This window comes from Macaca mulatta, chromosome 8, assembly GCF_049350105.2.
Source record: "Macaca mulatta isolate MMU2019108-1 chromosome 8, T2T-MMU8v2.0, whole genome shotgun sequence".
NCBI lineage: Eukaryota > Metazoa > Chordata > Mammalia > Primates > Cercopithecidae > Macaca > Macaca mulatta.
The window spans coordinates 71,982,958-71,995,813 of NC_133413.1; the positions used below are offsets into that span (position 1 = coordinate 71,982,958).

General features: G+C 39.4%; 1 protein-coding gene across 1 annotated transcript in view; it reads left to right on the forward strand.

Moving 5' to 3' along the window:
- The window catches only part of CLVS1 (clavesin 1), a 205,807-nt gene that overhangs the window by 76,249 nt on the left and 116,702 nt on the right, over positions 1–12,856 (forward strand).

Below are 12,856 nucleotides of genomic sequence, written 5' to 3' on the forward strand. Positions count from 1 at the left end.
TTTGCTATTCAGAGTGTAGGATATTTTGGACCCACTTTGAAGGGAATGTACGCTGATGTTTTACAGTATCTCCTGCAGTGTAGCTACTGTTAAGTGGCAGTGATAAATAATTACCACTGGCTCTGATTGCTTAGAGAATTGCCAAGTGATAATTTGTGATGTAATTAAGTAAAATAAACCAATGTTTTCTTTCACCACTTTCATAAAATAATTTCCCAGTGAGGCCTCAGAGCTTCTGTGGGTAATGTTACCTGGTAGAGTAAAATTAACTCTCCAAACACACAGCACTTTGGATAGGAAAAGTCAACCATTCCACTAGGTTTTGTTGTTGTTGTTGTTAAATGAACTATGTTGACCCCATGTTCCTACGTTTATTCTTTTGTAAACTTATTAAATGTTATCTTTTGTTTGTTTCTGATTCTTAGAATTAGGCTGGAGCCTATGTTCTGATCAGGGAACAAAAGTAGGTCCAATAGAGCTCTCAGCCCACTGGTTTATGAAGAGAGTGCAGGGAGAGGGTGAGGCCACTCTTCAGTCTCCGTGACCTGCCTGACTTGGGCTAGGCTGGGGCGCCATGGGTGTGTCTGTGGGCCCTTCTCTAGAAAAATCCTAAGAACTCCTACATCTCTATACTGACACATCTGGTCCTGCCAATTAACTCTCATATTCACAGCGTTCTAGGCTCCAAATGACTTTGGAAACCTCCAAAGGGGACTCTTCTGCCCAAGTTAAGCACATACTCAGTTCTGGAAGAAGTATAGGTAGCATTTGCGGAAAGCTTTTCCCCTCAGGGCCATGGGAATATATTTAACCTGGTTTTGAAGGATGATCAAGCCACCTATCATTATTGTTACTTGTTAGCCCCTACTGGGCATTACAGGAGTCGGTCAAGACCCAGAGTTCTTTCCACTAGCCTTGCGTTATTGGTGCCAAAACTCAGAAATAGTGCAGTCAATGGTCAGGGTGTTCCTAGGCCTCAGAGATGTGAAAGTCACAGCAGTCTTATATCCTGCTAGTTCCAAGAATCTAATAACCATGATGTGTCTTGAGGAAGATAAACAGTTGAAGGATGATACCCAGGTAGAAGAATACCAGCCTGCAAAACAGTCAACAAGCTGCATTTCTATCAAAGCTGCCTTGAGTGTATTACCTATGAAGATAAGACTTTTCTTTCAGTTGTGTAATAATTTCCTACAGCTCTCTCCTTCTAATCTTTCATGCATTTGATTGCCTGCCTCTGTTTAAGTTTCTTATGATTAAGAAGGCTAGAATTTGTAAAATGAGAAAGGATAAACCAACTTTGAAAACTTAAAATCAGACTACAGACTTTCTAAGTTCAATCCATTTCTATTAGGTGTGAATTACCCATATTTTTCAGGGTTGAGATTGCTCGTTGTAGGCAACTAATTTTAGAGCCTTGAGACTTCCCTTGGTTGTAAAATCTTGTTATCCTTTTAGAGTGTATTGATCTCTTTATTAAATACGGAGGTTTGGAGTTTTCATTGGAGTAGGCAATTCCCTGAGTTAATTAAAATTACGAGATGCTGTACACTTCTAACTCAAGTTACAGGTGTGCTTTCCGTGAAAGGCAATACCTACAGAGTTGCTTTACTAATTCACTATTTAATTCAAGTTGCCTTGCACACTGTTATCAGAGTTTATGATTTCAGAAAGGTATCTCTTGATTGCAAGAGTGATTGCAGAATATTAACGAGAGGGAAGGAGCTCAGGAGTGTAAAATCATTCAAAGCAATGTAGTACCACAGGATAGATATTTTTCTTTAAAAAAACCCTCATCATATTGTCCAATTTCTTATTCCAAAAGTGATTTTGTAGTTATAAGAGTCAGATAGGTTCAGGAGAAAGAATATTCTATTTCAGGTAGTGACTAGCACATTTCCATGGACCCAGTGCAAGAGCTGTAAATGTTGGCCAGGTGCGGTGGCTCACGCCTGTAATTCCAGCACTTTGGAAGCCTGAGGCGGGTGGATCACCTGGGTCGGGAATTCGAGATCAGCCTGGCCAACATGGTGAAACCCCACCACTACCAAAAATATAAAAATCAGCTGTGTGTGGTGGCCGGCACCTGTAATCCCAGCTACTCGGGAGGCTGAGGCAGGAGAACAGCTTGAACTGGGGGGCGGGGGTGGGGGGTTGGGGAGAGGTTGCAGTAAGCTGGGATTGCACCACTGCACTCCAGCTTGGGTGACAAAAGTGAAACTCCATCTCAAAAAATACAATATATATATATTGATATTTCATTGGAAGTAAGAGTCAATTGAATTTCATTGGAAGTAAGAGTAACGTGACCATCTTACTTAATTCACTCATGTCGGGGGGAGATTTTGCTGTTTGTGGCTCTGAGTAGGCTGATATGATCCTAACTCCATGCCTAGTGCTCAAGAAATCTTCATGGAATAGTTAAAGAATAATCCCCAAAGTGATATTTTTGTGATTTTAGAAGATGCTTGTTTACAGGGTGTATATGTGTGTGTATGCTGTCCATCATGAATTGTGAAATCACTCTATGTCATTAGACAGGAAGGATGAGACATCTGGTGACCCACTGCCTGCTTTTGGTTTATGGGTGTAGAAAAACCGTGGTGTAAACCTCAATTGAAAATAGAATGGCCCAAACGGAAGTGCTTAAACCAATGCTAATTTAGCTGTATTAAGCGCTTATTTGCATTCTTGAAACTCTTCCTAGTTTTTACTTTCCGGCAGATCCTCAGCCAAGGGATTTACTAGAATAGACAAGCATGAAATTAATTTTTTATACTTGTTTAGTAATAGATGGGAAGATCATAGCTCACTTCCATTGGGATGGTTTTTTGTTTTGTTTTTAATTTCTTCTGCTGCTGCTCTCTATGGGCCCTGGTGCAATCTCCATTCAGAGAGCTACATGAAATAAACCCTTCCCCATTTGTATTTTGGGCTGTCTTAAAGTGGTGTTTGAGGACCAGATCTTTCCCAGTGGCTGAGAGTCTCATGGTATACAAGCCTTCCTGTTTGTAACATTTGTTATTCACAGCTCTTGACTGCATTTTATCACTGACTGCATTCACACTACATTAACCTTATGTGAATGCAGGCATGGCCCTCTCCTAAACTAGAATCAAATCTGCTTCCTTTCCTCCTCTTCGACCCAAGGTGCTCAGTAAAACATTGTTCTCTGTGAGTCATAATAGAAAAAGTGCTTAAGGAAACACACCAGACATCAACAATGAGCATGAGAAACTTTGAAGAGTAAGGAAATTCAACCACTAGTGATCTCAGTGTTGGTCAAGGCAAGTTGGCACCATGCCTACCTTCCTTCTTTCGCTAAGAAACATTTGCTGAGCATCTACTATGTGCAGGTACTGGTGATTGCCAGGGATTCAAAGGCAAATGCATCACACTCCCAGCTTGGGTGGAGCTGATGGTCTAGACTAGCAGGGCAAGCATTCCTTTGTTATAAATAAGAGAGGAAATATTCTCTCTTGCAGACATGGCACCTGCTTGTGGTGGTATTTTATCACATTTGGTAGACCCCACCAGCCCATGTACTTCTGAGTAACCCTTGACAACCCTGATATCAAGTAATGTTAATATTAATATTGTGTGATACTGTGCTGGGTGCTGATTCTACTGTGTAAGAACTAGACACAACTACAGCACCTCTGACTCACCTCCTGCCTGACATAGCTCCTTCGGTCCTTGCTGTCTTCACACCCATATCTAATTGGTACCTAAGTCCTGGCTACTAGCCTTCATGGTTCCTCCCACATCTCTATCATTTCCATTCAGCTCTCACCCAGTGTATTGCATCACTTCCCTCTAACTGAGCTGCTAGACTCCAGTCCCCTCCCTTTGATGCACCCACAGTTCCTGCTGCCAGTCCAAATCTCCCTGAGGCACAGAATCCATCATTTCCTTCATCCGCATAACAGTCAGCAGTTCTCCCACCAAGCAGAATGAGATGAATCACAATCACATTCTTGATCTTATTTTTACCTTCCTTTTCATTTGCCCCATGGCACAGGAAAACTTTGCATTCCTCCAATACATGGTGTCTACACGCTAAACTCTTACTGTTGCTTATGTGGCTCCTTCTGCCCTTTCCCTTCTATGTCCAGTGTCCAAACCTCCCCATTTCTCATGACCCAATGGAAGACTTTCCAAAACTCCCCAATCATAAGTGATCTCTCCTTCTTGTAATTCCCAAGCACTTTGCAACTCCTGTTATTTTCTCCTTCATGTCATATTTACTCAGGTAATAATGAAGACTACCATGACCATCAGCACTTGTTGTGCATTATCATGAGCTGCTAAGTCTTTATGTGCACTGCATATACCAGTGAGGTATAGGTGCTGTGATCCTTCTAGAGATGAGGGAATGAAACCACACAGAGATTAAGTTACTTGCTAAGCTTACATAGGACAGCTGGGATTTAAATCAGGCTCTGCCGAACTCTGAACCCTCATTGCCTCCCATGCACATATATTTCACTGTCTCCTACTGATTTCCACCTATTAACAGGAAAGTAAAATTACTTTTTTCTCTTTGTGTCTTCCGCAGTGTACAGAATCATTAAATCTTTGAACAAATGCATCCTGACTCCTTATTGCAGTTGCAGGTACTTCAACATTTTTAAAAGAAGACATTGAATAGTAAGAAATTGCATTAAATTTTGAAGTGAAGAAATAGATGCATTTGACACTAATTTCATTCTCTTCAATTCTTGGGAGACTATAGAAGCACCTGGACCAAATGTGATAAAATGTTGGTTTTTTATTTATTCAAACCACTGCTTTATTTAAACCAAAGAACTAGAGGACAGACAACATCTAGGGAAATTAACTGTAAATGATGAGTTATTGCACATGCACACACACAGTGATACATACTCTATTTCTCTGCAGAAACACAGATGAAAAAATATCCTAGCAGATTGGAATTTAAAAGCTTTAGTTTCAAGTGCCATTTTAAGTGGTGGATACGAATGCTTTGCACTCTGGTGTCTATATCCGGAGATGGATAGGCCTGCCAGGAGTGGTCTGGAGAAACACAGGCTCTTATTTCCATGCTGTCCTTGAGAGAATACTGTCTTCACTGTTTTTGTCACAATATTCTCTATACTGTTTCAAAATCAGGGCCTTGTTCTTGGACAAGAACATTTCCCTTTGTGTTTTGTCCTCAGTAGCAATGGTCAGATAGGAATGGACTGCGGCTGAGGATGACTGTCCCCAAACTCTCCCTGTATATTGTTGCCATACTTGGTAGAGAGACACACATTTGCAATGACTCTAGCTGTTTTTATAAAATAAATACTATTCTTAGTCAAGTGTCTGTGAACTGAACTGAACCAAAAATTCAGAAGCAGTTTGAAACAATGTAGCTGACTCCCTATCTAAAATTCCACCTGTGTGTTATCAGATGTTTGAATATAATAGTATTCAATATATTATTTTTAAAAATCTGATGCTGAGGTTTTGAAGGCCAAGTATTCTTGAATTACAATTAATAATAAGTTAGAAAACTCATTATCCTGGTATTTCAGAGAATTATATTCTTATGCTAACACAAATCCAAAAGTTTCCAGTACTGATTGAAATAAGATAAAATTCAAAGAGATGAAAATTTGGTTGCAGGATTTTTCCTTTCCTTTCCTTTCGTTTCCTTTCCTTTCGTTTCCTTTCCTTTCGTTTCCTTTCCTTCCTTTCCTTTCCTTTCGTTTCATTCTTTTCTTCTCCCTATCCCTCCCTTCCCTCTTCTTTCTCTCCCGTTCTTTCTTCCTTTTTGCTTTTTTCTTCTTCCCTTCCATCTTTCCTTTTTCTTCTTGAGAATGTGAGCCTCATCAAATTATGTGAGATAGAGTTAAATCCAGGCTTCTGTTCTCTCTGTGACCAACTTTGCTGAGAAAAGTGATTATCTAATTTAAGTTTCCAGCTAAGATTCAGAGTAGTAAATTTAATACAACCTTTTGCTAACTTTAATTCTACTAGAGCAAAGCCAAACATTTTTCATTAGCACACTTCTTGAATCTCATATTTTCAGAACACATTTTTTTTCTTTCTCCTTGATTACCTCACTGAGAAATAAGGATTTATTTGCTTAGGAGCACGATGGCACACATTCAGCTAAAACCTGAATTATGTAAGAATTATTAGAAACCATTTAGGAAAGTGTCTCACATGAATTCCCATTTTAGACAGTTTTTCAAAGACCCACAGGCCTAGAAGAGGAGAAAATAAGCTCACCTGGAAACAAAACAAAATTTGCATACTCCCTATTGTCCGGCTACCATCATCATCATGAAAACAGTGACTAAGAGGGATATCTCTATAATTCATGTAAATACAAATACTGCCTCCTGTTGGGATAGGAGGTTTCTTCACACATATTATTTTGGATAGTGCTAGCAATAACCCTACAAGTGTAAGGAACAGGAAATTGTCCATTGATGAACTTCAGTCTTGTATGGATGGTTGCATGTTTGGTGAGTGGCAGATCCACAGTGTTAAGCCCAATCACCTTTTACAAGTACAGGCCCTATTGCCAGTTTACCAAAGGAGGACTCTTCCCCAGTCTAGAGGCCAAAATACATCAGCAGACATACAGAAGGAGCATATTTGCCTCTCCACCTTGGCTTAGACATCATTATCAGAGGAAAGGCAAAGCACACTCTGTAACTGTAAGAACCACATCATGGTTATTTTAGTAAGTAATTTTGAAAGACGTTTCAAATGGGATGAAGAGAGGAAGACATGTGGTGGGATGCAATGTTTTTGCACCTATAACCAAGACACGAATATTTGGTGAAAATCCTCTGCAAAACCGCTTTGTAGTTTGTGGTGGACCTTAAATAATTTCCAAAAGCAAATCACCATATTAAGTGTTATGTCAAGAGGTTTAAAGACAGAACTGGCCAAAGAGATTTTTTTATAAAAAATTTTTATTTTTTGTTTTTATTTCAGCAGAGTTTTGGGGGAACAGGTGGTGTTTGGTTACAAGGATAAGTTCTTTAGTAGATTTTGGTGCACCCATCACCTGAGCAGTGTACACTGTACCCAATGTGTACACTTTTGTATCTCATTCGCCCCCTCTCCTTCCCCCAAGTCTCCAAAGTCCATTGTATCATTCTTTTTTTTTTTTTTTTTTTTGAGATGAGGTCTCACTCTGTTGCCCAGGCTGGAGTGTAGTGGCGGGATCTCGGCTCACGGCAAGCTCCGCCTCCCGGGTTAATGCCATTCTCCTGCCTCAGCCTCCTGAGTAGCTGGCACTACAGGTGCCCACTGCCACACCCGGCTAATTTTTTGTATTTTTAGTAGAGACAGGGTTTCACCGTGTTAGCCAGGATGGTCTCAATCTCCTGACCTCGTGATCTGCCTGCCTCGGCCTCCCAAAGTGCTGGGATTACAGGCGTGAGCCACGCGCCTGGCCATTGTGTGGTTCTTATGCCTTTGCATCCTCATAGCTTAGTTGCCACTTCTAAGTGAGAAGATACGATGTTTGGTTTTCCATTCCCGGGTTACTTCACTTAGAATAATAGTCTCCAACTCCATTCAGGTTGCCGTGAATGCCATTATTTCATTTCTTTTTATGCTTGAGTGGTATTCCATGGCATACCACATTTTCTTTATTTACTCATTGATTGATGAGCATTTGGGCTGATTCCATATTTTTGTAATTGCAAATTATGCTGCTATAAACATGCATGAGCAAGTGTCTTTTTCTTATAATGACTTCTTTTCCTGTGAGTAGATATTCAGTGGGATTGCTGGATCAAATGGTAGATCTACTTTTATTTCTTTAAGGAAACTTCATGCTGTTTTTCATAGTGGTTGTACTAGTTTACATTCCCACCAGCAGTGTAAAAGTGTTCCCTTTTCACACATCCATGCCAACATCTATTATATTTTTATTATGGCCGTTCTTGCAGGAGTAAGGTTAGGTTTGTGGTTTTGATTTGCCTTTCCCTGATAATTAGTGACATTGAGCATTTTTTCGTATGTTTGTTGGCCCTTTGTATATCTTCTTTTGAGAAGTGTCTATTCATGTCCTTAGCCCACATTTTGATGGGGTTGTTTGTCTTTTTCTTGCTTATTTGTTGGAGTTCCTTGTAGATTTTGAATATTAGTCCTTTGTCAGTTGCATAGTTTGCAAATGTTTTCTCTCACTTTGTGGGTTGTCTGTAATAGACTTCTTGCTGCAGCATGATAAATTAGTATAGGAATGTGCCCTGTGATTTCGGAATTGACTAAGAGGCTGCCTCTTGTTCTTTCTAAACAAAATGTCACCTTCAACCCCATCATATCTTTACATGGTTATCTGATCACTTATAGCCTCATTTTTCTTATGAGTCTAGCCCTGGGATCAAGTTCTGGAATCTCCACTAAAAACTCAACACACAAGTGGGCCATGTCTTGAAACTTGAATACTTTCTCATTGGTAAGAACTTACTAATTTTCACTATTTTGTATTTCGTTTGTATGTGCTGTTGACTTAGGTTTTTTTTTTATTATCATACTTTAAGTTCTAGGGTACATGTGCATACGCAGGTTTGTTACATATGTATACTTGTGCCATGTTGGTGTGCTGCACCCATCAACTCGTCATTTACATCAGCTATAACTCCCAATGCAATCCCTCTCCCCTCCCCGCTCCCCATAATAGGCCCCGGTGTGTGATGTTCCCCTTCCCGAGTCCAAGTGATCTCATTGTTCAGTTCCCACCTATGAGTGAGAACATGCGGTGTTTGGTTTTCTGTTCTTGTGATAGTTTGCTGAGAATGATAGTTTCCAGCTGCATCCATGTCTCTACAAAGGACACAAACTCATCCTTTTTTATGGCTGCATAGTATTCCATGGTGTATAAGTGCCACATTTTCTTAATCCAGTCTGTCACTGATGGACATTTGGGTTGATTCCAAGTCTTTGCTATTGTGAATAGTGCCGCAGTGAACATACGTGTGCATGTGTCTTTATAGCAGCATGACTTATAATCCTTTGGGTATATATCCAGTAATGGGATGGCTGGTTTTAAAGCCTCAGGTGCTTAACTCGTATGTACAGCAGTAGAACCTAAAAATGACTCACTATTCATAATCTCTAACTGCTCACAGTATAATGATGAAATCCCTGTAGATAAACATTTACTAAGTCCTAATTTGTATAAAATCCTTTATGGGGAAAAAGTTTAAGTTTCCTATTTTCTGCTAGTAGAGTTCTTTACATTTCACTGGCAATTTGCAGTTCACACAGTCCTCTCACATACATTATCACATTTGAACTTATAATTAATTCAAAACTAATATCCATAACTGTATAAATGCTATGCAAATTATAGAAAAGGGTGGGAGAAATGTAAATATTCATTTGTCATGTTAGTTCATTTTGATACAAGTGCTAAAATACTCTGATAGAATTGTGATTGCAGGCAATAAAGTAAATCAAAAAAATTTTCCCCCTGAGTTTTTGGAGTTAAACCATATATAAATGTAAATGATTTGGTAGAATGAAGAAACCCTAGAAATGTCTTCTGTTCTCATTTCTGCCATTTGCATAAAGTAGCTGAACTGCTTATGTCCATTTTGGTTTGCTTAGAATTCTTGTTAGAATATTTATGAAGATTTATTGTGGTAGATTATAAACTCCAGAAGGCATCTATTTTTAAAAAATAAACTTATTATTTACAATTTTGGATTTACACAATTACTGTGAAGACAGTACAGAGACTTCCCCTATGTCCTGCCTTCTAATTTCCTCTATTATTTTCACCTTACATTAGGACAGTGTTACTGTTATGACTAATGAACCATTATTAATACATTATTCATTAATGCCCATACTTTATTTGGATTAAGTTTTTACCTAATGTCCTTTTTCTGTCCCAGGATCCCACCCAAGATCCTACATTACCTTTAGTCTTTATGTTTCTTTAGGTTCCTCTTGGCTGTGACAGTTTCTAAAACTTTCATTGTTTTTTGATAAACTCGATCATTTTGAGCAGTACCAGTCAGGTATTTTGTAGAATGTCCCTCAATTGGAATTTGTCTAATGTTTTTCTCGTGATTACTCTTGGGTTATATTTATTTGGGAGGAAGATCATAGAGGTCAAGTGCCATTTTCATCACCTTAGGAAGAATAAATACAGTCAACATGATGTATCCCTGGCTAGGTTGAACTGAATCACCTGGCTGAGGTAGCGTTTCTCCACTGTACAGTAACCTTTCTTCCTCTTTCTATATTGTACCCTTTGAAGGAAGCCATGATGCTCAGCTCACTTATGGAGGGGGAGTTATGCTCCACGTGTTTGAGGGTGGAGTATTTACATAAATTATTTGGTCTGATAGCCATTTTAAATTTTAAAAAGCTAGGATTCCAGAAGTCAGAGGATGTTGTAAAAAGTGAAGAGGAAAACAATAAGGAAATTCATACAAGGAAGCCAAGAACTAAGAAAATCAAGGTAATCACTGCAGCTAAGTTAAGAGGTAGGCTCACACTCCTCCACACTGGCGAAGCTTCATGACTTGAGACACAGTCCATGCAACTCTTTCCTGCCTGCCCAGTTTCTCTGGAAAAGTAAAGCATTCAAACATTTGGAAACTGTAATGAAGTCCATAATCCTCTTACTTTTCTCCTGGGATCATCCCAGGAATATAACATTTCCTTCACTGCCAGTGCCTGTCCTGCAATAAGTTTCTGGTCTCCAAAATGCATAGAATGGTTTCCAGGCAAAGCTCAGTATTTTCTCTTGGAGTGGATAAGTGTGGATATGTGATGAAAAGATGTGCCAGCTTGTAGTTAAAGGAGTAAAATGAAATAGAGATTAAGTAATTTGCTTAAGATCTTCAAAATTAATTATTTCTATCTTCACCATTCAACTAAAAGTGCTCTCCCACAAGCCCCCAAAGAGAACTTGTTGTCAAATGCAATGGTCCTGTCTCCTTTCTATTCTCCTTGATCTTTCCTTTCCATTTGACTTTGTTAACTACCTTTTGCTGTTAGATAGCTATTGCTATGTAACAAACCATCTCAAAACTCTGTGGCTTAAGAAAGCAATCATTTATTGCTGTTTATGCACCTGTGGGTAGCTGCAGTTTATCTAGGCTGGGTTCACCTAGGTGGCACTACTTCTAATGAAAACCTGCTAGTTGGCTGGGGAGTCACTGGTCTGTGTGTCTTTCACCCTTTTTCACAGTTCAGCATGCTGGCTATGGCATATTTTTTACTGTGGCAATGGCAGAAGGGCAAGAGAAAAGTGGTAACATCTGAAGTCTCTTAAGAGCTAGACTTGGAATTGGCATCCTGTCATGGTGCCAGTGGTTAAAGTTACTAATAATGTTTACTGTCAAATCAAATCACATGAACAAGAGACAAAAAATACACTGTATCCTCAATGAGGCCATAGCTAGTGTGTGGATGCAGGGATAAGTGAAGAATTGGTATCAGTAACACAGTAATGCAATCTATCATACCCTTGCTTCTTGAAACATTCTCTTCTTCTTTTTCTTTTTAAACACACCCTTGATCCTCTCCCCTTTTATTATTTAATTCTTCTACCTTCAACCGCAGTACTGTATGTAGGCTTTACCTTAGGCTTAACTTTCCATCCTGACTTTCTCTGTGTTTACGCTCTTCCTAAGAAAGCTTATGTAGGCTCAGACTCCCTGATGCCCTAATGCTCATTTCCAGTTTACCAATTGGGCATTTCCATTTGGAATTGCCTAAACTCATAAACTTTGCTCCCTTGATCCTCTTAAATCAATGTTTGCTTCCAAAACAAAGGTGTATCTCTGAAAAAGACTTGGATCTTTGAATAATTGTTTTGATGTGAAAGGAAAAACAAAAGCATACAAAGTCCCAGTGAAAACCTGTTCCACAACAACAGGAATGGGACATCTCTAGAAATGAAAAGGGAATATATCTGAAAGGAAACCATAATGACAAAAAGAGTATTGAGAACAATTTTCTATGAGAAATGGTTAAAATTACAACTTTTTTTTTAAGTCTAGAGATTATGTAGGGTATCATGACCACCATGCTTAGATAGTTGAAAGTGTGTGGTGTGGGGAGACTTGAGGGTTTTTTCCGTATGGCAGAACTACCCCCACTGGGTGGATTGAAGGAGGAAAATTGTGGCTTAATATAAGGAAATGATTTATAGTGAGAAGAACTATACAGAAACAGAATGGGCTAATATCTTTATTTTTCATCTGTGTCACTTCTCTCTCCTGAAAAAGTTTTGCTCCCCCTTTTCCCAATTATCCATAAAATTCCTATCCATTCTTCAAGATTATCTCAAGCCTTCATCCCTCCATAAACTCTTCCCTGACTACTCAAATTGTATTTATTCCTTTCATATTACTAATCTACCACCCCACCCCAACTAAATTAAGAGTTCTTTGAAAGTAGAAATAGGACGTTCTAATTTATAACTTTAAGCATGAGGCATAACACTGAGTTTATACCAGGCATTCAATATATTCTTACTGGCATACTTTTTTTTTTGAGACAGAGTCTCGCTGCAACTCCCATACTGGAGTGCAATGGCATGATCTCAGCTCACTGCAACCTCCATCTCCTGGGTTCAAGCGATTCTCCTGCCTCAGCCTCCCAAGTAGCTGGGATTACAGGCACCTGCCACCATGCCCAGCTAATTTTTGTGTGTTTAGTAGAGACGGGGTTTCACCTTTTTGGCCAGGCGGGTCTCAATCTCCTGACCTCAGGTGATCCACCCGCCTTGGCCTCTCAAAGTGCTGGGATTACAGGCGTGAGCCACCGCGCCCGGCCCTGGCTTACATTTTTATCACAGATTTCCTGATTTCTAATCTGGAGTTATTGGCATTTGAACCAGATTGGAATGCTTAAGAAT